At 36.4% G+C, this 25953-nt stretch overlaps 30 non-coding genes across 30 annotated transcripts; all 30 read left to right on the forward strand.

The window, feature by feature from the left end:
* Nucleotides 1-573: 573 nt before the first annotated feature.
* On the forward strand, nucleotides 574-646 carry TRNAV-UAC (transfer RNA valine (anticodon UAC)). The gene has a single exon. It is a non-coding gene; the product is annotated as a tRNA-Val (tRNA).
* Nucleotides 647-1684: 1038 nt separating this feature from the next.
* On the forward strand, nucleotides 1685-1757 carry TRNAV-UAC (transfer RNA valine (anticodon UAC)). Its single transcript has one exon. It is a non-coding gene; the product is annotated as a tRNA-Val (tRNA).
* Nucleotides 1758-3218: 1461 nt separating this feature from the next.
* On the forward strand, nucleotides 3219-3291 carry TRNAV-UAC (transfer RNA valine (anticodon UAC)). Its single transcript has one exon. It is a non-coding gene; the product is annotated as a tRNA-Val (tRNA).
* Nucleotides 3292-4693: 1402 nt separating this feature from the next.
* Nucleotides 4694-4766, forward strand: TRNAV-UAC (transfer RNA valine (anticodon UAC)). Its single transcript has one exon. It is a non-coding gene; the product is annotated as a tRNA-Val (tRNA).
* Nucleotides 4767-5440: 674 nt separating this feature from the next.
* On the forward strand, nucleotides 5441-5513 carry TRNAV-UAC (transfer RNA valine (anticodon UAC)). Its single transcript has one exon. It is a non-coding gene; the product is annotated as a tRNA-Val (tRNA).
* Nucleotides 5514-6551: 1038 nt separating this feature from the next.
* Nucleotides 6552-6624, forward strand: TRNAV-UAC (transfer RNA valine (anticodon UAC)). The gene has a single exon. It is a non-coding gene; the product is annotated as a tRNA-Val (tRNA).
* A 291-nt stretch (nucleotides 6625-6915) lies between these two features.
* On the forward strand, nucleotides 6916-6988 carry TRNAV-UAC (transfer RNA valine (anticodon UAC)). The gene has a single exon. It is a non-coding gene; the product is annotated as a tRNA-Val (tRNA).
* Nucleotides 6989-7814: 826 nt separating this feature from the next.
* On the forward strand, nucleotides 7815-7887 carry TRNAV-UAC (transfer RNA valine (anticodon UAC)). Its single transcript has one exon. It is a non-coding gene; the product is annotated as a tRNA-Val (tRNA).
* A 674-nt stretch (nucleotides 7888-8561) lies between these two features.
* Nucleotides 8562-8634, forward strand: TRNAV-UAC (transfer RNA valine (anticodon UAC)). Its single transcript has one exon. It is a non-coding gene; the product is annotated as a tRNA-Val (tRNA).
* Nucleotides 8635-8925: 291 nt separating this feature from the next.
* Nucleotides 8926-8998, forward strand: TRNAV-UAC (transfer RNA valine (anticodon UAC)). The gene has a single exon. It is a non-coding gene; the product is annotated as a tRNA-Val (tRNA).
* Nucleotides 8999-9672: 674 nt separating this feature from the next.
* Nucleotides 9673-9745, forward strand: TRNAV-UAC (transfer RNA valine (anticodon UAC)). The gene has a single exon. It is a non-coding gene; the product is annotated as a tRNA-Val (tRNA).
* Nucleotides 9746-10783: 1038 nt separating this feature from the next.
* On the forward strand, nucleotides 10784-10856 carry TRNAI-UAU (transfer RNA isoleucine (anticodon UAU)). The gene has a single exon. It is a non-coding gene; the product is annotated as a tRNA-Ile (tRNA).
* Nucleotides 10857-11147: 291 nt separating this feature from the next.
* TRNAV-UAC (transfer RNA valine (anticodon UAC)) lies at nucleotides 11148-11220 on the forward strand. Its single transcript has one exon. It is a non-coding gene; the product is annotated as a tRNA-Val (tRNA).
* A 674-nt stretch (nucleotides 11221-11894) lies between these two features.
* On the forward strand, nucleotides 11895-11967 carry TRNAV-UAC (transfer RNA valine (anticodon UAC)). Its single transcript has one exon. It is a non-coding gene; the product is annotated as a tRNA-Val (tRNA).
* A 1038-nt stretch (nucleotides 11968-13005) lies between these two features.
* Nucleotides 13006-13078, forward strand: TRNAV-UAC (transfer RNA valine (anticodon UAC)). Its single transcript has one exon. It is a non-coding gene; the product is annotated as a tRNA-Val (tRNA).
* Nucleotides 13079-13369: 291 nt separating this feature from the next.
* TRNAV-UAC (transfer RNA valine (anticodon UAC)) lies at nucleotides 13370-13442 on the forward strand. The gene has a single exon. It is a non-coding gene; the product is annotated as a tRNA-Val (tRNA).
* Nucleotides 13443-15227: 1785 nt separating this feature from the next.
* TRNAV-UAC (transfer RNA valine (anticodon UAC)) lies at nucleotides 15228-15300 on the forward strand. Its single transcript has one exon. It is a non-coding gene; the product is annotated as a tRNA-Val (tRNA).
* A 291-nt stretch (nucleotides 15301-15591) lies between these two features.
* TRNAV-UAC (transfer RNA valine (anticodon UAC)) lies at nucleotides 15592-15664 on the forward strand. The gene has a single exon. It is a non-coding gene; the product is annotated as a tRNA-Val (tRNA).
* Nucleotides 15665-16338: 674 nt separating this feature from the next.
* TRNAI-UAU (transfer RNA isoleucine (anticodon UAU)) lies at nucleotides 16339-16411 on the forward strand. The gene has a single exon. It is a non-coding gene; the product is annotated as a tRNA-Ile (tRNA).
* Nucleotides 16412-16702: 291 nt separating this feature from the next.
* Nucleotides 16703-16775, forward strand: TRNAV-UAC (transfer RNA valine (anticodon UAC)). The gene has a single exon. It is a non-coding gene; the product is annotated as a tRNA-Val (tRNA).
* A 674-nt stretch (nucleotides 16776-17449) lies between these two features.
* On the forward strand, nucleotides 17450-17522 carry TRNAV-UAC (transfer RNA valine (anticodon UAC)). The gene has a single exon. It is a non-coding gene; the product is annotated as a tRNA-Val (tRNA).
* A 1038-nt stretch (nucleotides 17523-18560) lies between these two features.
* Nucleotides 18561-18633, forward strand: TRNAV-UAC (transfer RNA valine (anticodon UAC)). The gene has a single exon. It is a non-coding gene; the product is annotated as a tRNA-Val (tRNA).
* Nucleotides 18634-18924: 291 nt separating this feature from the next.
* Nucleotides 18925-18997, forward strand: TRNAV-UAC (transfer RNA valine (anticodon UAC)). The gene has a single exon. It is a non-coding gene; the product is annotated as a tRNA-Val (tRNA).
* Nucleotides 18998-20775: 1778 nt separating this feature from the next.
* On the forward strand, nucleotides 20776-20848 carry TRNAV-UAC (transfer RNA valine (anticodon UAC)). Its single transcript has one exon. It is a non-coding gene; the product is annotated as a tRNA-Val (tRNA).
* A 1038-nt stretch (nucleotides 20849-21886) lies between these two features.
* Nucleotides 21887-21959, forward strand: TRNAV-UAC (transfer RNA valine (anticodon UAC)). The gene has a single exon. It is a non-coding gene; the product is annotated as a tRNA-Val (tRNA).
* Nucleotides 21960-22250: 291 nt separating this feature from the next.
* TRNAV-UAC (transfer RNA valine (anticodon UAC)) lies at nucleotides 22251-22323 on the forward strand. The gene has a single exon. It is a non-coding gene; the product is annotated as a tRNA-Val (tRNA).
* Nucleotides 22324-22997: 674 nt separating this feature from the next.
* Nucleotides 22998-23070, forward strand: TRNAV-UAC (transfer RNA valine (anticodon UAC)). Its single transcript has one exon. It is a non-coding gene; the product is annotated as a tRNA-Val (tRNA).
* Nucleotides 23071-23361: 291 nt separating this feature from the next.
* On the forward strand, nucleotides 23362-23434 carry TRNAV-UAC (transfer RNA valine (anticodon UAC)). Its single transcript has one exon. It is a non-coding gene; the product is annotated as a tRNA-Val (tRNA).
* Nucleotides 23435-24108: 674 nt separating this feature from the next.
* On the forward strand, nucleotides 24109-24181 carry TRNAV-UAC (transfer RNA valine (anticodon UAC)). The gene has a single exon. It is a non-coding gene; the product is annotated as a tRNA-Val (tRNA).
* Nucleotides 24182-25642: 1461 nt separating this feature from the next.
* TRNAV-UAC (transfer RNA valine (anticodon UAC)) lies at nucleotides 25643-25715 on the forward strand. Its single transcript has one exon. It is a non-coding gene; the product is annotated as a tRNA-Val (tRNA).
* The last annotated feature ends 238 nt before the right edge of the window (nucleotides 25716-25953 follow it).

Here is a 25953-nt window from a genome sequence, read left to right on the forward strand (position 1 = left end):
GACCAGTTTTCTTTTGGTCTACTTTCCGTCAGTTTACACCGCCCAAAAAGGGCTGCGACACATAGTAATTGTGTCTGAGTTTCAACTCCGCCAAAGCCACGCCCCTTTTCGGAGAAGAGTCGGAGCAGACGGAAAAAGGCATTTTTTCTGTCCCCGACAGCTAATAAATAGGTCGGAGAGCAGAACATGTGGTGAGAGCGCCACAAAACTGGCGGAAACGCCATAGTAAATGTCCCCCAGTATGTCCTGAGATCTATCCTAAGTCAAATGAAAGCCAGAGTCATTAACCCTTGGTTATCCTCAATAAATTTTCTTTCGAAGCATTCTAATGTTCTGTAGATACCCATTTGAAGGAAAAAGAAATGAAATGACACATTTCAAACAATAATTTATTTGGAAGTGGTCATTACATCTGCTTTGCAAGTGGAAGCTCTTCACTTTGATCCCCACCAAAACTATGGGATTATCCTTTTGAACATGCGTCTGTTGAAGAAAATTACAATGTATGATTTTGGAATGATCAGGAGACACCCATGTACTGCAACGGTCAATGAAAAACATAGGGACAAGTTGGGTTTCATAGTGTAGTGGTCATCACATCTGCTTTACACGCAGAAGGTCCTGGGTTCAATCCCCAGTGAAACCAAGGGCTTAATCTTTAACCATTGGTTATTTTTGAAAAACAATTATATGTAAGCATACTCAAATTCCATGGCCACCCATTTAAACGAAAGACAATTGAAATGGCATATTACAATCTGTAATTCATATGGTAGCAGTCAATTTGTCTGATTTACAGTTAGATTGTCCTACTTTTTATCACTTATGAGCACATCTTTTTGAACAGGTTTCTTTAGAAGAAAATTATATTGTGTTTTGAAAGATCAGTGGACAACCGTTTTCTGCAGCTGTCATCCAAACCAACTGACCTGTGGTGGGTTTCATAGTGTAGTGGTCATCACGTCTGCTTTACACACAGAAGGTCCTGGGTTCAATCCCCAGTGAAACCATAGTTTAATTTTTAACTTTTGGTTATCCTTATGAAATATTTTATGTAAGAATTCTCATGTTCAGTAGACACCCATTTAAAGCAAAGACAAATGAAATCACATATTTCAATCTAGAATTCATATGGTGGTGGTCATTTAGTCTGATTTACAAGTGAAATGTTCAAGTTTTCATCCCCACTAAAAACCATGGTCAAATCCTTCTGAACAGGATTCTCTAGAAGAAAGTTGCATTGTCTTTTCGGAAGATCATAAAACACCTGTGTACAACAACGGTCAATTAAAACACTGCTTAAGTGTTGTGTTTCAAAGTGTAGTGGTCATCACACCTGCTTTTCATTCAGTATGTCCTGAGATCTATCCTAAGTCAAATGAAAGACAGAGTCATTAACCCTTGGTTATCCTCAATAAATTTTCTTTCGAAGCATTCTAATGTTCTGTAGATACCCATTTGAAGGAAAAAGAAATGAAATGACACATTTCAAACAATAATTTATTTGGAAGTGGTCATTACATCTGCTTTGCAAGTGGAAGCTCTTCACTTTGATCCCCACCAAAACTATGGGATTATCCTTTTGAACATGCGTTTGTTGAAGAAAATTACAATGTATGATTTTGGAATGATCAGGAGACACCCATGTACTGCAACGGTCAATGAAAAACATAGGGACAAGTTGGGTTTCATAGTGTAGTGGTCATCACATCTGCTTTACACGCAGAAGGTCCTGGGTTCAATCCCCAGTGAAACCAAGGGCTTAAGCTTTAACCATTGGTTATTTTTAAAAAACAATTGTATGTAAGCATACTCAAATTCCATGGCCACCCATTTAAACGAAAGACAATTGAAATGACATATTACAATCTATAATTCATATGGTAGTAGTCAATTTGTCTGATTTACAGTTAGATTGTCCTACTTTTTATCACTTATGAGCACATCTTTTTGAACAGGTTTCTTTAGAAGAAAATTATATTGTGTTTTGAAAGATCAGTGGACAACCGTTTTCTGCAGCTGTCATCCAAACCAACTAACCTGTGGTGGGTTTCATAGTGTAGTGGTCATCACGTCTGCTTTACACACAGAAGGTCCTGGGTTCAATCCCCAGTGAAACCATAGTTTAATTTTTAACTTTTGGTTATCCTTATGAAATATTTTATGTCAGAATTCTCATGTTCAGTAGACACCCATTTAAAGCAAAGACAAATGAAATCACATATTTCAATCTAGAATTCATATGGTGGTGGTCATTTAGTCTGATTTACAAGTGAAATGTTCAAGTTTTCATCCCCACTAAAAACCATGGTCATATCCTTCTGAACAGGATTCTCTAGAAGAAAGTTGCATTGTCTTTTCGGAAGATCATAAAACACCTGTGTACAACAACGGTCAATTAAAACACTGCTTAAGTGTTGTGTTTCAAAGTGTAGTGGTCATCACACCTGCTTTTCATTCAGTGGGGGACATTTACTTACAGTGTCGGTGTCTGCATTGGCTTTGTTACCGACCTGCTCTCGGTAAGAAGACACACATTTAATTTTGTAGAGCTGTGCAGAGACATTTCTGGCGCCGAGACTATTTTCTGTCCTTGGGACAAAATCTGTCCCGAGCACCAGAAATGTGTCCAACAGTCCCTGCTAGACCAGTTTTCTTTTGGTCTACTTTCCGTCAGTTTACACCGCCCAAAAAGGGCTGCGACACATAGTAATTGTGTCTGAGTTTCAACTCCGCCAAAGCCACGCCCCTTTTCGGAGAAGAGTCGGAGCAGACGGAAAAAGGCATTTTTTCTGTCCCCGACAGCTAATAAATAGGTCGGAGAGCAGAACATGTGGTGAGAGCGCCACAAAACTGGCGGAAACGCCATAGTAAATGTCCCCCAGTATGTCCTGAGATCTATCCTAAGTCAAATGAAAGCCAGAGTCATTAACCCTTGGTTATCCTCAATAAATTTTCTTTCGAAGCATTCTAATGTTCTGTAGATACCCATTTGAAGGAAAAAGAAATGAAATGACACATTTCAAACAATAATTTATTTGGAAGTGGTCATTACATCTGCTTTGCAAGTGGAAGCTCTTCACTTTGATCCCCACCAAAACTATGGGATTATCCTTTTGAACATGCGTTTGTTGAAGAAAATTACAATGTATGATTTTGGAATGATCAGGAGACACCCATGTACTGCAACGGTCAATGAAAAACATAGGGACAAGTTGGGTTTCATAGTGTAGTGGTCATCACATCTGCTTTACACGCAGAAGGTCCTGGGTTCAATCCCCAGTGAAACCAAGGGCTTAAGCTTTAACCATTGGTTATTTTTAAAAAACAATTGTATGTAAGCATACTCAAATTCCATGGCCACCCGTTTAAACGAAAGACAATTGAAATGACATATTACAATCTATAATTCATATGGTAGTAGTCAATTTGTCTGATTTACAGTTAGATTGTCCTACTTTTTATCACTTATGAGCACATCTTTTTGAACAGGTTTCTTTAGAAGAAAATTATATTGTGTTTTGAAAGATCAGTGGACAACCGTTTTCTGCAGCTGTCATCCAATCCAACTGATCTGTGGTGGGTTTCATAGTGTAGTGGTCATCACGTCTGCTTTTCACGCAGAAGGTCCTGGGTTCAATCCCAAGTGAAACCTTAGTTTAATTTTTAACTTTTGGTTATCCTTATGAAATATTTTATGTAAGAATTCTCATGTTCAGTAGACACCCATTTAAAGCAAAGACAAATGAAATCACATATTTCAATCTAGAATTCATATGGTGGTGGTCATTTAGTCTGATTTACAAGTGAAATGTTCAAGTTTTCATCCCCACTAAAAACCATGGTCATATCCTTCTGAACAGGATTCTCTAGAAGAAAGTTGCATTGTCTTTTCGGAAGATCATAAAACACCTGTGTACAACAACGGTCAATTAAAACACTGCTTAAGTGTTGTGTTTCAAAGTGTAGTGGTCATCACACCTGCTTTTCATTCAGTATGTCCTGAGATCTATCCTAAGTCAAATGAAAGCCAGAGTCATTAACCCTTGGTTATCCTCAATAAATTTTCTTTCGAAGCATTCTAATGTTCTGTAGATACCCATTTGAAGGAAAAAGAAATGAAATGACACATTTCAAACAATAATTTATTTGGAAGTGGTCATTACATCTGCTTTGCAAGTGGAAGCTCTTCACTTTGATCCCCACCAAAACTATGGGATTATCCTTTTGAACATGCGTCTGTTGAAGAAAATTACAATGTATGATTTTGGAATGATCAGGAGACACCCATGTACTGCAACGGTCAATGAAAAACATAGGGACATGTTGGGTTTCATAGTGTAGTGGTCCTCACATCTGCTTTACACGCAGAAGGTCCTGGGTTCAATCCCCAGTGAAACCAAGGGCTTAATCTTTAACCATTGGTTATTTTTGAAAAACAATTATATGTAAGCATACTCAAATTCCATGGCCACCCATTTAAACGAAAGACAATTGAAATGACATATTACAATCTGTAATTCATATGGTAGCAGTCAATTTGTCTGATTTACAGTTAGATTGTCCTACTTTTTATCACTTATGAGCACATCTTTTTGAACAGGTTTCTTTAGAAGAAAATTATATTGTGTTTTGAAAGATCAGTGGACAACCGTTTTCTGCAGCTGTCATCCAAACCAACTGACCTGTGGTGGGTTTCATAGTGTAGTGGTCATCACGTCTGCTTTACACGCAGAAGGTCCTGGGTTCAATCCCCAGTGAAACCATAGTTTAATTTTTAACTTTTGGTTATCCTTATGAAATATTTTATGTAAGAATTCTCATGTTCAGTAGACACCCATTTAAAGCAAAGACAAATGAAATCACATATTTAAATCTAGAATTCATATGGTGGTGGTCTTTTAGTCTGATTTACAAGTGAAATGTTCAAGTTTTCATCCCCACTAAAAACCATGGTCATATCCTTCTGAACAGGATTCTCTAGAAGAAAGTTGCATTGTCTTTTCGGAAGATCATAAAACACCTGTGTACAACAACGGTCAATTAAAACACTGCTTAAGTGTTGTGTTTCAAAGTGTAGTGGTCATCACACCTGCTTTTCATTCAGTATGTCCTGAGATCTATCCTAAGTCAAATGAAAGCCAGAGTCATTAACCCTTGGTTATCCTCAATAAATTTTCTTTCGAAGCATTCTAATGTTCTGTAGATACCCATTTGAAGGAAAAAGAAATGAAATGACACATTTCAAACAATAATTTATTTGGAAGTGGTCATTACATCTGCTTTGCAAGTGGAAGCTCTTCACTTTGATCCCCACCAAAACTATGGGATTATCCTTTTGAACATGCGTCTGTTGAAGAAAATTACAATGTATGATTTTGGAATGATCAGGAGACACCCATGTACTGCAACGGTCAATGAAAAACATAGGGACAAGTTGGGTTTCATAGTGTAGTGGTCATCACATCTGCTTTACACGCAGAAGGTCCTGGGTTCAATCCCCAGTGAAACCAAGGGCTTAATCTTTAACCATTGGTTATTTTTGAAAAACAATTATATGTAAGCATACTCAAATTCCATGGCCACCCATTTAAACGAAAGACAATTGAAATGGCATATTACAATCTGTAATTCATATGGTAGCAGTCAATTTGTCTGATTTACAGTTAGATTGTCCTACTTTTTATCACTTATGAGCACATCTTTTTGAACAGGTTTCTTTAGAAGAAAATTATATTGTGTTTTGAAAGATCAGTGGACAACCGTTTTCTGCAGCTGTCATCCAAACCAACTGACCTGTGGTGGGTTTCATAGTGTAGTGGTCATCACGTCTGCTTTACACACAGAAGGTCCTGGGTTCAATCCCCAGTGAAACCATAGTTTAATTTTTAACTTTTGGTTATCCTTATGAAATATTTTATGTAAGAATTCTCATGTTCAGTAGACACCCATTTAAAGCAAAGACAAATGAAATCACATATTTCAATCTAGAATTCATATGGTGGTGGTCATTTAGTCTGATTTACAAGTGAAATGTTCAAGTTTTCATCCCCACTAAAAACCATGGTCAAATCCTTCTGAACAGGATTCTCTAGAAGAAAGTTGCATTGTCTTTTCGGAAGATCATAAAACACCTGTGTACAACAACGGTCAATTAAAACACTGCTTAAGTGTTGTGTTTCAAAGTGTAGTGGTCATCACACCTGCTTTTCATTCAGTATGTCCTGAGATCTATCCTAAGTCAAATGAAAGACAGAGTCATTAACCCTTGGTTATCCTCAATAAATTTTCTTTCGAAGCATTCTAATGTTCTGTAGATACCCATTTGAAGGAAAAAGAAATGAAATGACACATTTCAAACAATAATTTATTTGGAAGTGGTCATTACATCTGCTTTGCAAGTGGAAGCTCTTCACTTTGATCCCCACCAAAACTATGGGATTATCCTTTTGAACATGCGTTTGTTGAAGAAAATTACAATGTATGATTTTGGAATGATCAGGAGACACCCATGTACTGCAACGGTCAATGAAAAACATAGGGACAAGTTGGGTTTCATAGTGTAGTGGTCATCACATCTGCTTTACACGCAGAAGGTCCTGGGTTCAATCCCCAGTGAAACCAAGGGCTTAAGCTTTAACCATTGGTTATTTTTAAAAAACAATTGTATGTAAGCATACTCAAATTCCATGGCCACCCATTTAAACGAAAGACAATTGAAATGACATATTACAATCTATAATTCATATGGTAGTAGTCAATTTGTCTGATTTACAGTTAGATTGTCCTACTTTTTATCACTTATGAGCACATCTTTTTGAACAGGTTTCTTTAGAAGAAAATTATATTGTGTTTTGAAAGATCAGTGGACAACCGTTTTCTGCAGCTGTCATCCAATCCAACTGATCTGTGGTGGGTTTCATAGTGTAGTGGTCATCACGTCTGCTTTACACGCAGAAGGTCCTGGGTTCAATCCCCAGTGAAACCATAGTTTAATTTTTAACTTTTGGTTATCCTTATGAAATATTTTATGTAAGAATTCTCATGTTCAGTAGACACCCATTTAAAGCAAAGACAAATGAAATCACATATTTCAATCTAGAATTCATATGGTGGTGGTCATTTAGTCTGATTTACAAGTGAAATGTTCAAGTTTTCATCCCCACTAAAAACCATGGTCATATCCTTCTGAACAGGATTCTCTAGAAGAAAGTTGCATTGTCTTTTCGGAAGATCATAAAACACCTGTGTACAACAACGGTCAATTAAAACACTGCTTAAGTGTTGTGTTTCAAAGTGTAGTGGTCATCACACCTGCTTTTCATTCAGTATGTCCTGAGATCTATCCTAAGTCAAATGAAAGCCAGAGTCATTAACCCTTGGTTATCCTCAATAAATTTTCTTTCGAAGCATTCTAATGTTCTGTAGATACCCATTTGAAGGAAAAAGAAATGAAATGACACATTTCAAACAATAATTTATTTGGAAGTGGTCATTACATCTGCTTTGCAAGTGGAAGCTCTTCACTTTGATCCCCACCAAAACTATGGGATTATCCTTTTGAACATGCGTCTGTTGAAGAAAATTACAATGTATGATTTTGGAATGATCAGGAGACACCCATGTACTGCAACGGTCAATGAAAAACATAGGGACATGTTGGGTTTCATAGTGTAGTGGTCATCACATCTGCTTTACACGCAGAAGCACATCTTTTTGAACAGGTTTCTTTAGAAGAAAATTATATTGTGTTTTGAAAGATCAGTGGACAACCGTTTTCTGCAGCTGTCATCCAATCCAACTGATCTGTGGTGGGTTTCATAGTGTAGTGGTCATCACGTCTGCTTTACACGCAGAAGGTCCTGGGTTCAATCCCCAGTGAAACCATAGTTTAATTTTTAACTTTTGGTTATCCTTATGAAATATTTTATGTAAGAATTCTCATGTTCAGTAGACACCCATTTAAAGCAAAGACAAATGAAATCACATATTTCAATCTAGAATTCATATGGTGGTGGTCATTTAGTCTGATTTACAAGTGAAATGTTCAAGTTTTCATCCCCACTAAAAACCATGGTCATATCCTTCTGAACAGGATTCTCTAGAAGAAAGTTGCATTGTCTTTTCGGAAGATCATAAAACACCTGTGTACAACAACGGTCAATTAAAACACTGCTTAAGTGTTGTGTTTCAAAGTGTAGTGGTCATCACACCTGCTTTTCATTCAGTATGTCCTGAGATCTATCCTAAGTCAAATGAAAGCCAGAGTCATTAACCCTTGGTTATCCTCAAAAAATTTTCTTTCGAAGCATTCTAATGTTCTGTAGATACCCATTTGAAGGAAAAAGAAATGAAATGACACATTTCAAACAATAATTTATTTGGAAGTGGTCATTACATCTGCTTTGCAAGTGGAAGCTCTTCACTTTCATCCCCACCAAAACTATGGGATTATCCTTTTGAACATGCGTTTGTTGAAGAAAATTACAATGTATGATTTTGGAATGATCAGGAGACACCCATGTACTGCAACGGTCAATGAAAAACATAGGGACAAGTTGGGTTTCATAGTGTAGTGGTCATCACATCTGCTTTACACGCAGAAGGTCCTGGGTTCAATACCCAGTGAAACCAAGGGCTTAAGCTTTAACCATTGGTTATTTTTAAAAAACAATTGTATGTAAGCATACTCAAATTCCATGGCCACCCATTTAAACGAAAGACAATTGAAATGACATATTACAATCTATAATTCATATGGTAGTAGTCAATTTGTCTGATTTACAGTTAGATTGTCCTACTTTTTATCACTTATGAGCACATCTTTTTGAACAGGTTTCTTTAGAAGAAAATTATATTGTGTTTTGAAAGATCAGTGGACAACCGTTTTCTGCAGCTGTCATCCAATCCAACTGATCTGTGGTGGGTTTCATAGTGTAGTGGTCATCACGTCTGCTTTACACGCAGAAGGTCCTGGGTTCAATCCCCAGTGAAACCATAGTTTAATTTTTAACTTTTGGTTATCCTTATGAAATATTTTATGTAAGAATTCTCATGTTCAGTAGACACCCATTTAAAGCAAAGACAAATGAAATCACATATTTCAATCTAGAATTCATATGGTGGTGGTCATTTAGTCTGATTTACAAGTGAAATGTTCAAGTTTTCATCCCCACTAAAAACCATGGTCATATCCTTCTGAACAGGATTCTCTAGAAGAAAGTTGCATTGTCTTTTCGGAAGATCATAAAACACCTGTGTACAACAACGGTCAATTAAAACACTGCTTAAGTGTTGTGTTTCAAAGTGTAGTGGTCATCACACCTGCTTTTCATTCAGTATGTCCTGAGATCTATCCTAAGTCAAATGAAAGCCAGAGTCATTAACCCTTGGTTATCCTCAATAAATTTTCTTTCGAAGCATTCTAATGTTCTGTAGATACCCATTTGAAGGAAAAAGAAATGAAATGACACATTTCAAACAATAATTTATTTGGAAGTGGTCATTACATCTGCTTTGCAAGTGGAAGCTCTTCACTTTGATCCCCACCAAAACTATGGGATTATCCTTTTGAACATGCGTCTGTTGAAGAAAATTACAATGTATGATTTTGGAATGATCAGGAGACACCCATGTACTGCAACGGTCAACGAAAAACTTAGGGACAAGTTGGGTTTCATAGTGTAGTGGTCATCACATCTGCTTTACACGCAGAAGGTCCTGGGTTCAATCCCCAGTGAAACCAAGGGCTAAATCTTTAACCATTGGTTATTTTTGAAAAACAATTATATGTAAGCATACTCAAATTCCATGGCCACCCATTTAAACGAAAGACAATTGAAATGACATATTACAATCTGTAATTCATATGGTAGCAGTCAATTTGTCTGATTTACAGTTAGATTGTCCTACTTTTTATCACTTATGAGCACATCTTTTTGAACAGGTTTCTTTAGAAGAAAATTATATTGTGTTTTGAAAGATCAGTGGACAACCGTTTTTTGCAGCTGTCATCCAAACCAACTGACCTGTGGTGGGTTTCATAGTGTAGTGGTCATCACGTCTGCTTTACACACAAAAGGTCCTGTGTTCAATCCCCAGTGAAACCATAGTTTAATTTTTAACTTTTGGTTATCCTTATGAAATATTTTATGTAAGAATTCTCATGTTCAGTAGACACCCATTTAAAGCAAAGACAAATGAAATCACATATTTCAATCTAGAACTCATATGGTGGTGGTCATTTAGTCTGATTTACAAGTGAAATGTTCAAGTTTTCATCCCCACTAAAAACCATGGTCATATCCTTCTGAACAGGATTCTCTAGAAGAAAGTTGCATTGTCTTTTCGGAAGATCATAAAACACCTGTGTACAACAACGGTCAATTAAAACACTGCTTAAGTGTTGTGTTTCAAAGTGTAGTGGTCATCACACCTGCTTTTCATTCAGTATGTCCTGAGATCTATCCTAAGTCAAATGAAAGCCAGAGTCATTAACCCTTGGTTATCCTCAATAAATTTTCTTTCGAAGCATTCTAATGTTCTGTAGATACCCATTTGAAGGAAAAAGAAATGAAATGACACATTTCAAACAATAATTTATTTGGAAGTGGTCATTACATCTGCTTTGCAAGTGGAAGCTCTTCACTTTGATCCCCACCAAAACTATGGGATTATCCTTTTGAACATGCGTTTGTTGAAGAAAATTACAATGTATGATTTTGGAATGATCAGGATACACCCATGTACTGCAACGGTCAATGAAAAACCTAGGGACAAGTTGGGTTTCATAGTGTAGTGGTCATCACATCTGCTTTATACGCAGAAGGTCCTGGGTTCAATCCCCAGTGAAACCAAGGGCTTAAGCTTTAACCATTGGTTATTTTTAAAAAACAATTGTATGTAAGCATACTCAAATTCCATGGCCACCCATTTAAACGAAAGACAATTGAAATGACATATTACAATCTATAATTCATATGGTAGTAGTCAATTTGTCTGATTTACAGTTAGATTGTCCTACTTTTTATCACTTATGAGCACATCTTTTTGAACAGGTTTCTTTAGAAGAAAATTATATTGTGTTTTGAAAGATCAGTGGACAACCGTTTTCTGCAGCTGTCATCCAATCCAACTGATCTGTGGTGGGTTTCATAGTGTAGTGGTCATCACGTCTGCTTTACACGCAGAAGGTCCTGGGTTCAATTCCCAGTGAAACCATAGTTTAATTTTTAACTTTTGGTTATCCTTATGAAATATTTTATGTAAGAATTCTCATGTTCAGTAGACACCCATTTAAAGCAAAGACAAATGAAATCACATATTTCAATCTAGAATTCATATGGTGGTGGTCATTTAGTCTGATTTACAAGTGAAATGTTCAAGTTTTCATCCCCACTAAAAACCATGGTCATATCCTTCTGAACAGGATTCTCTAGAAGAAAGTTGCATTGTCTTTTCGGAAGATCATAAAACACCTGTGTACAACAACGGTCAATTAAAACACTGCTTAAGTGTTGTGTTTCAAAGTGTAGTGGTCATCACACCTGCTTTTCATTCAGTAGGTCCTGAGATCTATCCTAAGTCAAATGAAAGCCAGAGTCATTAACCCTTGGTTATCCTCAATAAATTTTCTTTCGAAGCATTCTAATGTTCTGTAGATACCCATTTGAAGGAAAAAGAAATGAAATGACACATTTCAAACAATAATTTATTTGGAAGTGGTCATTACATCTGCTTTGCAAGTGGAAGCTCTTCACTTTGATCCCCACCAAAACTATGGGATTATCCTTTTGAACATGCGTCTGTTGAAGAAAATTACAATGTATGATTTTGGAATGATCAGGAGACAGCCATGTACTGCAACGGTCAATGAAAAACATAGGGACAAGTTGGGTTTCATAGTGTAGTGGTCATCACATCTGCTTTACACGCAGAAGGTTCTGGGTTCAATCCCCAGTGAAACCAAGGGCTTAAGCTTTAACCATTGGTTATTTTTAAAAAACAAATGTATGTAAGCATACTCAAATTCCATGGCCACCCATTTAAACGAAAGACAATTGAAATGACATATTACAATCTATAATTCATATGGTAGTAGTCAATTTGTCTGATTTACAGTTAGATTGTCCTACTTTTTATCACTTATGAGCACATCTTTTTGAACAGGTTTCTTTAGAAGAAAATTATATTGTGTTTTGAAAGATCAGTGGACAACCGTTTTCTGCAGCTGTCATCCAAACCAACTGACCTGTGGTGGGTTTCACAGTGTAGTGGTCATCACGTCTGCTTTACACGCAGAAGGTCCTGGGTTCAATCCCCAGTGAAACCATAGTTTAATTTTTAACTTTTGGTTATCCTTATGAAATATTTTATGTAAGAATTCTCATGTTCAGTAGACACCCATTTAAAGCAAAGACAAATGAAATCACATATTTCAATCTAGAATTCATATGGTGGTGGTCATTTAGTCTGATTTACAAGTGAAATGTTCAAGTTTTCATCCCCACTAAAAACCATGGTCATATCCTTCTGAACAGGATTCTCTAGAAGAAAGTTGCATTGTCTTTTCGGAAGATCATAAAACACCTGTGTACAACAACGGTCAATTAAAACACTGCTTAAGTGTTGTGTTTCAAAGTGTAGTGGTCATCACACCTGCTTTTCATTCAGTATGTCCTGAGATCTATCCTAAGTCAAATGAAAGCCAGAGTCATTAACCCTTGGTTATCCTCAATAAATTTTCTTTCGAAGCATTCTAATGTTCTGTAGATACCCATTTGAAGGAAAAAGAAATGAAATGACACATTTCAAACAATAATTTATTTGGAAGTGGTCATTACATCTGCTTTGCAAGTGGAAGCTCTTCACTTTCATCCCCACCAAAACTATGGGATTATCCTTTTGAACATGCGTCTGTTGAAGAAAATTACAATGTATGATTTTGGAATGATCAGGAGACACCCATGTACTGCAACGGTCAATGAAAACCATAAGGACAAGTAGGGTTTCATAGTGTAGTGGTCATCACATCTGCTTTACACGCAGAAGGTCCTGGGTTCAATCCCCAGTGAAACCAAGGGCTTAAGCTTTAACCATTGGTTATTTTTAAAAAACAATTGTATGTAAGCATACTCAAATTCCATGGCCACCCATTTAAACGAAAGACAATTGAAATGACATATTACAATCTATAATTCATATGGTAGTAGTCAATTTGTCTGATTTACAGTTAGATTGTCCTACTTTTTATCACTTATGAGCACATCTTTTTGAACAGGTTTCTTTAGAAGAAAATTATATTGTGTTTTGAAAGATCAGTGGACAACCGTTTTCTGCAGCTGTCATCCAATCCAACTGATCTGTGGTGGGTTTCATAGTGTAGTGGTCATCACGTCTGCTTTACACGCAGAAGGTCCTGGGTTCAATCCCCAGTGAAACCATAGTTTAATTTTTAACTTTATGTTATCCTTATGAAATATTTTATGTAAGAATTCTCATATTCAGTAGACACCCATTTAAAGCAAAGACAAATGAAATCACATATTTCAATCTAGAATTCATATGGTGGTGGTCATTTAGTCTGATTTACAAGTGAAATGTTCAAGTTTTCATCCCCACTAAAAACCATGGTCATATCCTTCTGAACAGGATTCTCTAGAAGAAAGTTGCATTGTCTTTTCGGAAGATCATAAAACACCTGTGTACAACAACGGTCAATTAAAACACTGCTTAAGTGTTGTGTTTCAAAGTGTAGTGGTCATCACACCTGCTTTTCATTCAGTATGTCCTGAGATCTATCCTAAGTCAAATGAAAGCCAGAGTCATTAACCCTTGGTTATCCTCAATAAATTTTCTTTCGAAGCATTCTAATGTTCTGTAGATACCCATTTGAAGGAAAAAGAAATGAAATGACACATTTCAAACAATAATTTATTTGGAAGTGGTCATTACATCTGCTTTGCAAGTGGAAGCTCTTCACTTTGATCCCCACCAAAACTATGGGATTATCCTTTTTAACATGCGTCTGTTGAAGAAAATTACAATGTATGATTTTGGAATGATCAGGAGACACCCATGTACTGCAACGGTCAATGAAAAACATAGGGACAAGTTGGATTTCATAGTGTATTGGTCATCACATCTGCTTTACACGCAGAAGGTCCTGGGTTCAATCCCCAGTGAAACCAAGGGCTTAATCTTTAACCATTGGTTATTTTTGAAAAACAATTATATGTAAGCATACTCAAATTCCATGGCCACCCATTTAAACGAAAGACAATTGAAATGACATATTACAATCTGTAATTCATATGGTAGCAGTCAATTTGTCTGATTTACAGTTAGATTGTCCTACTTTTTATCACTTATGAGCACATCTTTTTGAACAGGTTTCTTTAGAAGAAAATTATATTGTGTTTTGAAAGATCAGTGGACAACCGTTTTCTGCAGCTGTCATCCAAACCAACTGACCTGTGGTGGGTTTCATAGTGTAGTGGTCATCACGTCTGCTTTACACACAGAAGGTCCTGGGTTCAATCCCCAGTGAAGCCATAGTTTAATTTTTAACTTTTGGTTATCCTTATGAAATATTTTATGTAAGAATTCTCATGTTCAGTAGACACCCATTTAAAGCAAAGACAAATGAAATCACATATTTCAATCTAGAATTCATATGGTGGTGGTCATTTAGTCTTATTTACAAGTGAAATGTTCAAGTTTTCATCCCCACTAAAAACCATGGTCATATCCTTCTGAACAGGATTCTCTAGAAGAAAGTTGCATTGTCTTTTCGGAAGATCATAAAACACCTGTGTACAACAACGGTCAATTAATACACTGCTTAAGTGTTGTGTTTCAAAGTGTAGTGGTCATCACACCTGCTTTTCATTCAGTATGTCCTGAGATCTATCCTAAGTCAAATGAAAGCCAGAGTCATTAACCCTTGGTTATCCTCAATAAATTTTCTTTCGAAGCATTCTAATGTTCTGTAGATACCCATTTGAAGGAAAAAGAAATGAAATGACACATTTCAAACAATAATTTATTTGGAAGTGGTCATTACATCTGCTTTGCAAGTGGAAGCTCTTCACTTTGATCCCCACCAAAACTATGGGATTATCCTTTTGAACATGCGTTTGTTGAAGAAAATTACAATGTATGATTTTGGAATGATCAGGAGACACCCATGTACTGCAACGGTCAATGAAAAACATAGGGACAAGTTGGGTTTCATAGTGTAGTGGTCATCACATCTGCTTTACACGCAGAAGGTCCTGGGTTCAATCCCCAGTGAAACCAAGGGCTTAAGCTTTAACACTTGGTTATTTTTAAAAAACAATTGTATGTAAGCATACTCAAATTCCATGGCCACCCATTTAAACGAAAGACAATTGAAATGACATATTACAATCTATAATTCATATGGTAGTAGTCAATTTGTCTGATTTACAGTTAGATTGTCCTACTTTTTATCACTTATGAGCACATCTTTTTGAACAGGTTTCTTTAGAAGAAAATTATATTGTGTTTTGAAAGATCAGTGGACAACCGTTTTCTGCAGCTGTCATCCAATCCAACTGATCTGTGGTGGGTTTCATAGTGTAGTGGTCATCACGTCTGCTTTACACGCAGAAGGTCCTGGGTTCAATCCCCAGTGAAACCATAGTTTAATTTTTAACTTTTGGTTATCCTTATGAAATATTTTATGTAAGAATTCTCATGTTCAGTAGACACCCATTTAAAGCAAAGACAAATGAAATCACATATTTCAATCTAGAATTCATATGGTGGTGGTCATTTAGTCTGATTTACAAGTGAAATGTTCAAGTTTTCATCCCCACTAAAAACCATGGTCATATCCTTCTGAACAGGATTCTCTAGAAGAAAGTTGCATTGTCTTTTCGGAAGATCATAAAACACCTGTGTACAACAACGGTCAATTAAAACACTGCTTAAGTGTTGTGTTTCAAAGTGTAGTGGTCATCACACCTGCTTTTCATTCAGTGTGTCCTGAGATCTATCCTAAGTCAAATGAAAGCCAGAGTCATTAACCCTTGGTTATCCTCAATAAATTTTCTTTCGAAGCATTCTAATGTTCTGTAGATACCCATTTGAAGGAAAAAGAAATGAAATGACACATTTCAAACAATAATTTATTTGGAAGTGGTCATTACATCTGCTTTGCAAGTGGAAGCTCTTCACTTTGATCCCCACCAAAACTATGGGATTATCCTTTTGAACATGCGTTTGTTGAAGAAAATTACAATGTATGATTTTGGAATGATCAGGATACACCCATGTACTGCAACGGTCAATGAAAAACCTAGGGACAAGTTGGGTTTCATAGTGTAGTGGTCATCACATCTGCTTTATACGCAGAAGGTCCTGGGTTCAATCCCCAGTGAAACCAAGGGCTTAAGCTTTAACCATTGGTTATTTTTAAAAAACAATTGTATGTAAGCATACTCAAATTCCATGGCCACCCATTTAAACGAAAGACAATTGAAATGACATATTACAATCTATAATTCATATGGTAGTAGTCAATTTGTCTGATTTACAGTTAGATTGTCCTACTTTTTATCACTTATGAGCACATCTTTTTGAACAGGTTTCTTTAGAAGAAAATTATATTGTGTTTTGAAAGATCAGTGGACAACCGTTTTCTGCAGCTGTCATCCAATCCAACTGATCTGTGGTGGGTTTCATAGTGTAGTGGTCATCACGTCTGCTTTACACGCAGAAGGTCCTGGGTTCAATTCCCAGTGAAACCATAGTTTAATTTTTAACTTTTGGTTATCCTTATGAAATATTTTATGTAAGAATTCTCATGTTCAGTAGACACCCATTTAAAGCAAAGACAAATGAAATCACATATTTCAATCTAGAATTCATATGGTGGTGGTCATTTAGTCTGATTTACAAGTGAAATGTTCAAGTTTTCATCCCCACTAAAAACCATGGTCATATCCTTCTGAACAGGATTCTCTAGAAGAAAGTTGCATTGTCTTTTTGGAAGATCATAAAACACCTGTGTACAACAACGGTCAATTAAAACACTGCTTAAGTGTTGTGTTTCAAAGTGTAGTGGTCATCACACCTGCTTTTCATTCAGTAGGTCCTGAGATCTATCCTAAGTCAAATGAAAGCCAGAGTCATTAACCCTTGGTTATCCTCAATAAATTTTCTTTCGAAGCATTCTAATGTTCTGTAGATACCCATTTGAAGGAAAAAGAAATGAAATGACACATTTCAAACAATAATTTATTTGGAAGTGGTCATTACATCTGCTTTGCAAGTGGAAGCTCTTCACTTTGATCCCCACCAAAACTATGGGATTATCCTTTTGAACATGCGTCTGTTGAAGAAAATTACAATGTATGATTTTGGAATGATCAGGAGACAGCCATGTACTGCAACGGTCAATGAAAAACATAGGGACAAGTTGGGTTTCATAGTGTAGTGGTCATCACATCTGCTTTACACGCAGAAGGTTCTGGGTTCAATCCCCAGTGAAACCAAGGGCTTAAGCTTTAACCATTGGTTATTTTTAAAAAACAAATGTATGTAAGCATACTCAAATTCCATGGCCACCCATTTAAACGAAAGACAATTGAAATGACATATTACAATCTATAATTCATATGGTAGTAGTCAATTTGTCTGATTTACAGTTAGATTGTCCTACTTTTTATCACTTATGAGCACATCTTTTTGAACAGGTTTCTTTAGAAGAAAATTATATTGTGTTTTGAAAGATCAGTGGACAACCGTTTTCTGCAGCTGTCATCCAAACCAACTGACCTGTGGTGGGTTTCACAGTGTAGTGGTCATCACGTCTGCTTTACACGCAGAAGGTCCTGGGTTCAATCCCCAGTGAAACCATAGTTTAATTTTTAACTTTTGGTTATCCTTATGAAATATTTTATGTAAGAATTCTCATGTTCAGTAGACACCCATTTAAAGCAAAGACAAATGAAATCACATATTTCAATCTAGAATTCATATGGTGGTGGTCATTTAGTCTGATTTACAAGTGAAATGTTCAAGTTTTCATCCCCACTAAAAACCATGGTCATATCCTTCTGAACAGGATTCTCTAGAAGAAAGTTGCATTGTCTTTTCGGAAGATCATAAAACACCTGTGTACAACAACGGTCAATTAAAACACTGCTTAAGTGTTGTGTTTCAAAGTGTAGTGGTCATCACACCTGCTTTTCATTCAGTATGTCCTGAGATCTATCCTAAGTCAAATGAAAGCCAGAGTCATTAACCCTTGGTTATCCTCAATAAATTTTCTTTCGAAGCATTCTAATGTTCTGTAGATACCCATTTGAAGGAAAAAGAAATGAAATGACACATTTCAAACAATAATTTATTTGGAAGTGGTCATTACATCTGCTTTGCAAGTGGAAGCTCTTCACTTTCATCCCCACCAAAACTATGGGATTATCCTTTTGAACATGCGTCTGTTGAAGAAAATTACAATGTATGATTTTGGAATGATCAGGAGACACCCATGTACTGCAACGGTCAATGAAAACCATAGGGACAAGTAGGGTTTCATAGTGTAGTGGTCATCACATCTGCTTTACACGCAGAAGGTCCTGGGTTCAATCCCCAGTGAAACCAAGGGCTTAAGCTTTAACCATTGGTTATTTTTAAAAAACAATTGTATGTAAGCATACTCAAATTCCATGGCCACCCATTTAAACGAAAGACAATTGAAATGACATATTACAATCTATAATTCATATGGTAGTAGTCAATTTGTCTGATTTACAGTTAGATTGTCCTACTTTTTATCACTTATGAGCACATCTTTTTGAACAGGTTTCTTTAGAAGAAAATTATATTGTGTTTTGAAAGATCAGTGGACAACCGTTTTCTGCAGCTGTCATCCAATCCAACTGATCTGTGGTGGGTTTCATAGTGTAGTGGTCATCACGTCTGCTTTACACGCAGAAGGTCCTGGGTTCAATCCCCAGTGAAACCATAGTTTAATTTTTAACTTTATGTTATCCTTATGAAATATTTTATGTAAGAATTCTCATATTCAGTAGACACCCATTTAAAGCAAAGACAAATGAAATCACATATTTCAATCTAGAATTCATATGGTGGTGGTCATTTAGTCTGATTTACAAGTGAAATGTTCAAGTTTTCATCCCCACTAAAAACCATGGTCATATCCTTCTGAACAGGATTCTCTAGAAGAAAGTTGCATTGTCTTTTCGGAAGATCATAAAACACCTGTGTACAACAACGGTCAATTAAAACACTGCTTAAGTGTTGTGTTTCAAAGTGTAGTGGTCATCACACCTGCTTTTCATTCAGTATGTCCTGAGATCTATCCTAAGTCAAATGAAAGCCAGAGTCATTAACCCTTGGTTATCCTCAATAAATTTTCTTTCGAAGCATTCTAATGTTCTGTAGATACCCATTTGAAGGAAAAAGAAATGAAATGACACATTTCAAACAATAATTTATTTGGAAGTGGTCATTACATCTGCTTTGCAAGTGGAAGCTCTTCACTTTGATCCCCACCAAAACTATGGGATTATCCTTTTTAACATGCGTCTGTTGAAGAAAATTACAATGTATGATTTTGGAATGATCAGGAGACACCCATGTACTGCAACGGTCAATGAAAAACATAGGGACAAGTTGGATTTCATAGTGTATTGGTCATCACATCTGCTTTACACGCAGAAGGTCCTGGGTTCAATCCCCAGTGAAACCAAGGGCTTAATCTTTAACCATTGGTTATTTTTGAAAAACAATTATATGTAAGCATACTCAAATTCCATGGCCACCCATTTAAACGAAAGACAATTGAAATGACATATTACAATCTGTAATTCATATGGTAGCAGTCAATTTGTCTGATTTACAGTTAGATTGTCCTACTTTTTATCACTTATGAGCACATCTTTTTGAACAGGTTTCTTTAGAAGAAAATTATATTGTGTTTTGAAAGATCAGTGGACAACCATTTTCTGCAGCTGTCATCCAAACCAAAATGCCTGTGGTGGGTTTCATAGTGTAGTGGTCATCACATCTGCTTTACACACAGAAGGTCCTGGGTCCAATCCCCAGTGAAACCATAGTTTAACTTTTGGTTATCCTTATGAAATATTTTATGTAAGAATTCTCATGTTCAGTAGACACCCATTTAAAGCAAAGACAAATGAAATCACATATTTCAATCTAGAATTCATATGGTGGTGGTCATTTAGTCTGATTTACAAGTGAAATGTTCAAGTTTTCATCCCCACTAAAAACCATGGTCATATCCTTCTGAACAGGATTCTCTAGAAGAAAGTTGCATTGTCTTTTCGGAAGATCATAAAACACCTGTGTACAACAACGGTCAATTAAAACACTGCTTAAGTGTTGTGTTTCAAAGTGTAGTGGTCATCACACCTGCTTTTCATTCAGTATGTCCTGAGATCTATCCTAAGTCAAATGAAAGCCAGAGTCATTAACCCTTGGTTATCCTCAATAAATTTTCTTTCGAAGCATTCTAATGTTCTGTAGATACCCATTTGAAGGAAAAAGAAATGAAATGACACATTTCAAACAATAATTTATTTGGAAGTGGTCATTACATCTGCTTTGCAAGTGGAAGCTCTTCACTTTGATCCCCACCAAAACTATGGGATTATCCTTTTGAACATGCGTCTGTTGAAGAAAATTACAATGTATGATTTTGGAATGATCAGGAGACACCCATGTACTGCAACGGTCAATGAAAAACATAGGGACAAGTTGGGTTTCATAGTGTAGTGGTCATCACATCTGCTTTACACGCAGAAGGTCCTGGGTTCAATCCCCAGTGAAACCAAGGGCTTAATCTTTAACCATTGGTTATTTTTGAAAAACAATTATATGTAAGCATACTCAAATTCCATGGCCACCCATTTAAACGAAAGACAATTGAAATGACATATTACAATCTGTAATTCATATGGTAGCAGTCAATTTGTCTGATTTACAGTTAGATTGTCCTACTTTTTATCACTTATGAGCACATCTTTTTGAACAGGTTTCTTTAGAAGAAAATTATATTGTGTTTTGAAAGATCAGTGGACAACCGTTTTCTGCAGCTGTCATCCAAACCAACTGATCTGTGGTGGGTTTCATAGTGTAGTGGTCATCACGTCTGCGTTACACACAGAAGGTCCTGGGTTCAATCCCCAGTGAAACCATAGTTTAATTTTTAACTTTTGGTTATCCTTATGAAATATTTTATGTAAGAATTCTCATGTTCAGTAGACACCCATTTAAAGCAAAGACAAATGAAATCACATATTTCAATCTAGAATTCATATGGTGGTGGTCATTTAGTCTGATTTACAAGTGAAATGTTCAAGTTTTCATCCCCACTAAAAACCATGGTCATATCCTTCTGAACAGGATTCTCTAGAAGAAAGTTGCATTGTCTTTTCGGAAGATCATAAAACACCTGTGTACAACAACGGTCAATTAAAACACTGCTTAAGTGTTGTGTTTCAAAGTGTAGTGGTCATCACACCTGCTTTTCATTCAGTATGTCCTGAGATCTATCCTAAGTCAAATGAAAGACAGAGTCATTAACCCTTGGTTATCCTCAATAAATTTTCTTTCGAAGCATTCTAATGTTCTGTAGATACCCATTTGAAGGAAAAAGAAATGAAATGACACATTTCAAACAATAATTTATTTGGAAGTGGTCATTACATCTGCTTTGCAAGTGGAAGCTCTTCACTTTGATCCCCACCAAAACTATGGGATTATCCTTTTGAACATGCGTTTGTTGAAGAAAATTACAATGTATGATTTTGGAATGATCAGGAGACACCCATGTACTGCAACGGTCAATGAAAAACATAGGGACAAGTTGGGTTTCATAGTGTAGTGGTCATCACATCTGCTTTACACGCAGAAGGTCCTGGGTTCAATCCCCAGTGAAACCAAGGGCTTAAGCTTTAACCATTGGTTATTTTTAAAAAACAATTGTATGTAAGCATACTCAAATTCCATGGCCACCCATTTAAACGAAAGACAATTGAAATGACATATTACAATCTATAATTCATATGGTAGTAGTCAATTTGTCTGATTTACAGTTAGATTGTCCTACTTTTTATCACTTATGAGCACATCTTTTTGAACAGGTTTCTTTAGAAGAAAATTATATTGTGTTTTGAAAGATCAGTGGACAACCGTTTTCTGCAGCTGTCATCCAATCCAACTGATCTGTGGTGGGTTTCATAGTGTAGTGGTCATCACGTCTGCTTTACACGCAGAAGGTCCTGGGTTCAATCCCCAGTGAAACCATAGTTTAATTTTTAACTTTTGGTTATCCTTATGAAATATTTTATGTAAGAATTCTCATGTTCAGTAGACACCCATTTAAAGCAAAGACAAATGAAATCACATATTTCAATCTAGAATTCATATGGTGGTGGTCATTTAGTCTGATTTACAAGTGAAATGTTCAAGTTTTCATCCCCACTAAAAACCATGGTCATATCCTTCTGAACAGGATTCTCTAGAAGAAAGTTGCATTGTCTTTTCGGAAGATCATAAAACACCTGTGTACAACAACGGTCAATTAAAACACTGCTTAAGTGTTGTGTTTCAAAGTGTAGTGGTCATCACACCTGCTTTTCATTCAGTATGTCCTGAGATCTATCCTAAGTCAAATGAAAGCCAGAGTCATTAACCCTTGGTTATCCTCAATAAATTTTCTTTCGAAGCATTCTAATGTTCTGTAGATACCCATTTGAAGGAAAAAGAAATGAAATGACACATTTCAAACAATAATTTATTTGGAAGTGGTCATTACATCTGCTTTGCAAGTGGAAGCTCTTCACTTTGATCCCCACCAAAACTATGGGATTATCCTTTTGAACATGCGTCTGTTGAAGAAAATTACAATGTATGATTTTGGAATGATCAGGAGACACCCATGTACTGCAACGGTCAATGAAAAACATAGGGACAAGTTGGGTTTCATAGTGTAGTGGTCATCACATCTGCTTTACACGCAGAAGGTCCTGGGTTCAATCCCCAGTGAAACCAAGGGCTTAAGCTTTAACCATTGGTTATTTTTAAAAAACAATTGTATGTAAGCATACTCAAATTCCATGGCCACCCATTTAAACGAAAGACAATTGAAATGACATATTACAATCTATAATTCATATGGTAGTAGTCAATTTGTCTGATTTACAGTTAGATTGTCCTACTTTTTATCACTTATGAGCACATCTTTTTGAACAGGTTTCTTTAGAAGAAAATTATATTGTGTTTTGAAAGATCAGTGGACAACCGTTTTCTGCAGCTGTCATCCAATCCAACTGATCTGTGGTGGGTTTCATAGTGTAGTGGTCATCACGTCTGCTTTACACGCAGAAGGTCCTGGGTTCAATCCCCAGTGAAACCATAGTTTAATTTTTAACTTTTGGTTATCCTTATGAAATATTTTATGTAAGAATTCTCATGTTCAGTAGACACCCATTTAAAGCAAAGACAAATGAAATCACATATTTCAATCTAGAATTCATATGGTGGTGGTCATTTAGTCTGATTTACAAGTGAAATGTTCAAGTTTTCATCCCCACTAAAAACCATGGTCATATCCTTCTGAACAGGATTCTCTAGAAGAAAGTTGCATTGTCTTTTCGGAAGATCATAAAACACCTGTGTACAACAATGGTCAATTAAAACACTGCTTAAGTGTTGTGTTTCAAAGTGTAGTGGTCATCACACCTGCTTTTCATTCAGTATGTCCTGAGATCTATCCTAAGTCAAATGAAAGCCAGAGTCATTAACCCTTGGTTATCCTCAATAAATTTTCTTTCGAAGCATTCTAATGTTCTGTAGATACCCATTTGAAGGAAAAAGAAATGAAATGACACATTTCAAACAATAATTTATTTGGAAGTGGTCATTACATCTGCTTTGCAAGTGGAAGCTCTTCACTTTGATCCCCACCAAAACTATGGGATTATCCTTTTGAACATGCGTCTGTTGAAGAAAATTACAATGTATGATTTTGGAATGATCAGGAGACTCCCATGTACTGCAACGGTCAATGAAAAACATAGGGACAAGTTGGGTTTCATAGTGTAGTGGTCATCACATCTGCTTTACACGCAGAAGGTCCTGGGTTCAATCCCCAGTGAAACCAAGGGCTTAATCTTTAACCATTGGTTATTTTTGAAAAACAATTATATGTAAGCATACTCAAATTCCATGGCCACCCATTTAAACGAAAGACAATTGAAATGACATATTACAATCTGTAATTCATATGGTAGCAGTCAATTTGTCTGATTTACAGTTAGATTGTCCTACTTTTTATCACTTATGAGCACATCTTTTTGAACAGGTTTCTTTAGAAGAAAATTATATTGTGTTTTGAAAGATCAGTGGACAACCGTTTTCTGCAGCTGTCATCCAAACCAAGTGACCTGTGGTGGGTTTCATAGTGTAGTGGTCATCACGTCTGCTTTACACACAGAAGGTCCTGGGTTCAATCCCCAGTGAAACCATAGTTTAATTTTTAACTTTTGGTTATCCTTATGAAATATTTTATGTCAGAATTCTCATGTTCAGTAGACACCCATTTAAAGCAAAGACAAATGAAATCACATATTTCAATCTAGAATTCATATGGTGGTGGTCATTTAGTCTGATTTACAAGTGAAATGTTCAAGTTTTCATCCCCACTAAAAACCATGGTCATATCCTTCTGAACAGGATTCTCTAGAAGAAAGTTGCATTGTCTTTTCGGAAGATCATAAAACACCTGTGTACAACAACGGTCAATTAAAACACTGCTTAAGTGTTGTGTTTCAAAGTGTAGTGGTCATCACACCTGCTTTTCATTCAGTGGGGGACATTTACTTACAGTGTCGGTGTCTGCATTGGCTTTGTTACCGACCTGCTCTCGGTAAGAAGACACACATTTAATATTGTAGAGCTGTGCAGAGACATTTCTGGCGCCGAGACTATTTTCTGTCCTTGGGACAAAATCTGTCCCGAGCACCAGAAATGTGTCCAACAGTCCCTGCTAGACCAGTTTTCTTTTGGTCTACTTTCCGTCAGTTTACACCGCCCAAAAAGGGCTGCGACACATAGTAATTGTGTCTGAGTTTCAACTCCGCCAAAGCCACGCCCCTTTTCGGAGAAGAGTCGGAGCAGACGGAAAAAGGCATTTTTTCTGTCCCCGACAGCTAATAAATAGGTCGGAGAGCAGAACATGTGGTGAGAGCGCCACAAAACTGGCGGAAACGCCATAGTAAATGTCCCCCAGTATGTCCTGAGATCTATCCTAAGTCAAATGAAAGCCAGAGTCATTAACCCTTGGTTATCCTCAATAAATTTTCTTTCGAAGCATTCTAATGTTCTGTAGATACCCATTTGAAGGAAAAAGAAATGAAATGACACATTTCAAACAATAATTTATTTGGAAGTGGTCATTACATCTGCTTTGCAAGTGGAAGCTCTTCACTTTGATCCCCACCAAAACTATGGGATTATCCTTTTGAACATGCGTTTGTTGAAGAAAATTACAATGTATGATTTTGGAATGATCAGGAGACACCCATGTACTGCAACGGTCAATGAAAAACATAGGGACAAGTTGGGTTTCATAGTGTAGTGGTCATCACATCTGCTTTACACGCAGAAGGTCCTGGGTTCAATCCCCAGTGAAACCAAGGGCTTAAGCTTTAACCATTGGTTATTTTTAAAAAACAATTGTATGTAAGCATACTCAAATTCCATGGCCACCCGTTTAAACGAAAGACAATTGAAATGACATATTACAATCTATAATTCATATGGTAGTAGTCAATTTGTCTGATTTACAGTTAGATTGTCCTACTTTTTATCACTTATGAGCACATCTTTTTGAACAGGTTTCTTTAGAAGAAAATTATATTGTGTTTTGAAAGA

The sequence above is a fragment of the Engystomops pustulosus genome, chromosome 7 (assembly GCF_040894005.1).
Source record: "Engystomops pustulosus chromosome 7, aEngPut4.maternal, whole genome shotgun sequence".
Classification (NCBI taxonomy): domain Eukaryota; kingdom Metazoa; phylum Chordata; class Amphibia; order Anura; family Leptodactylidae; genus Engystomops; species Engystomops pustulosus.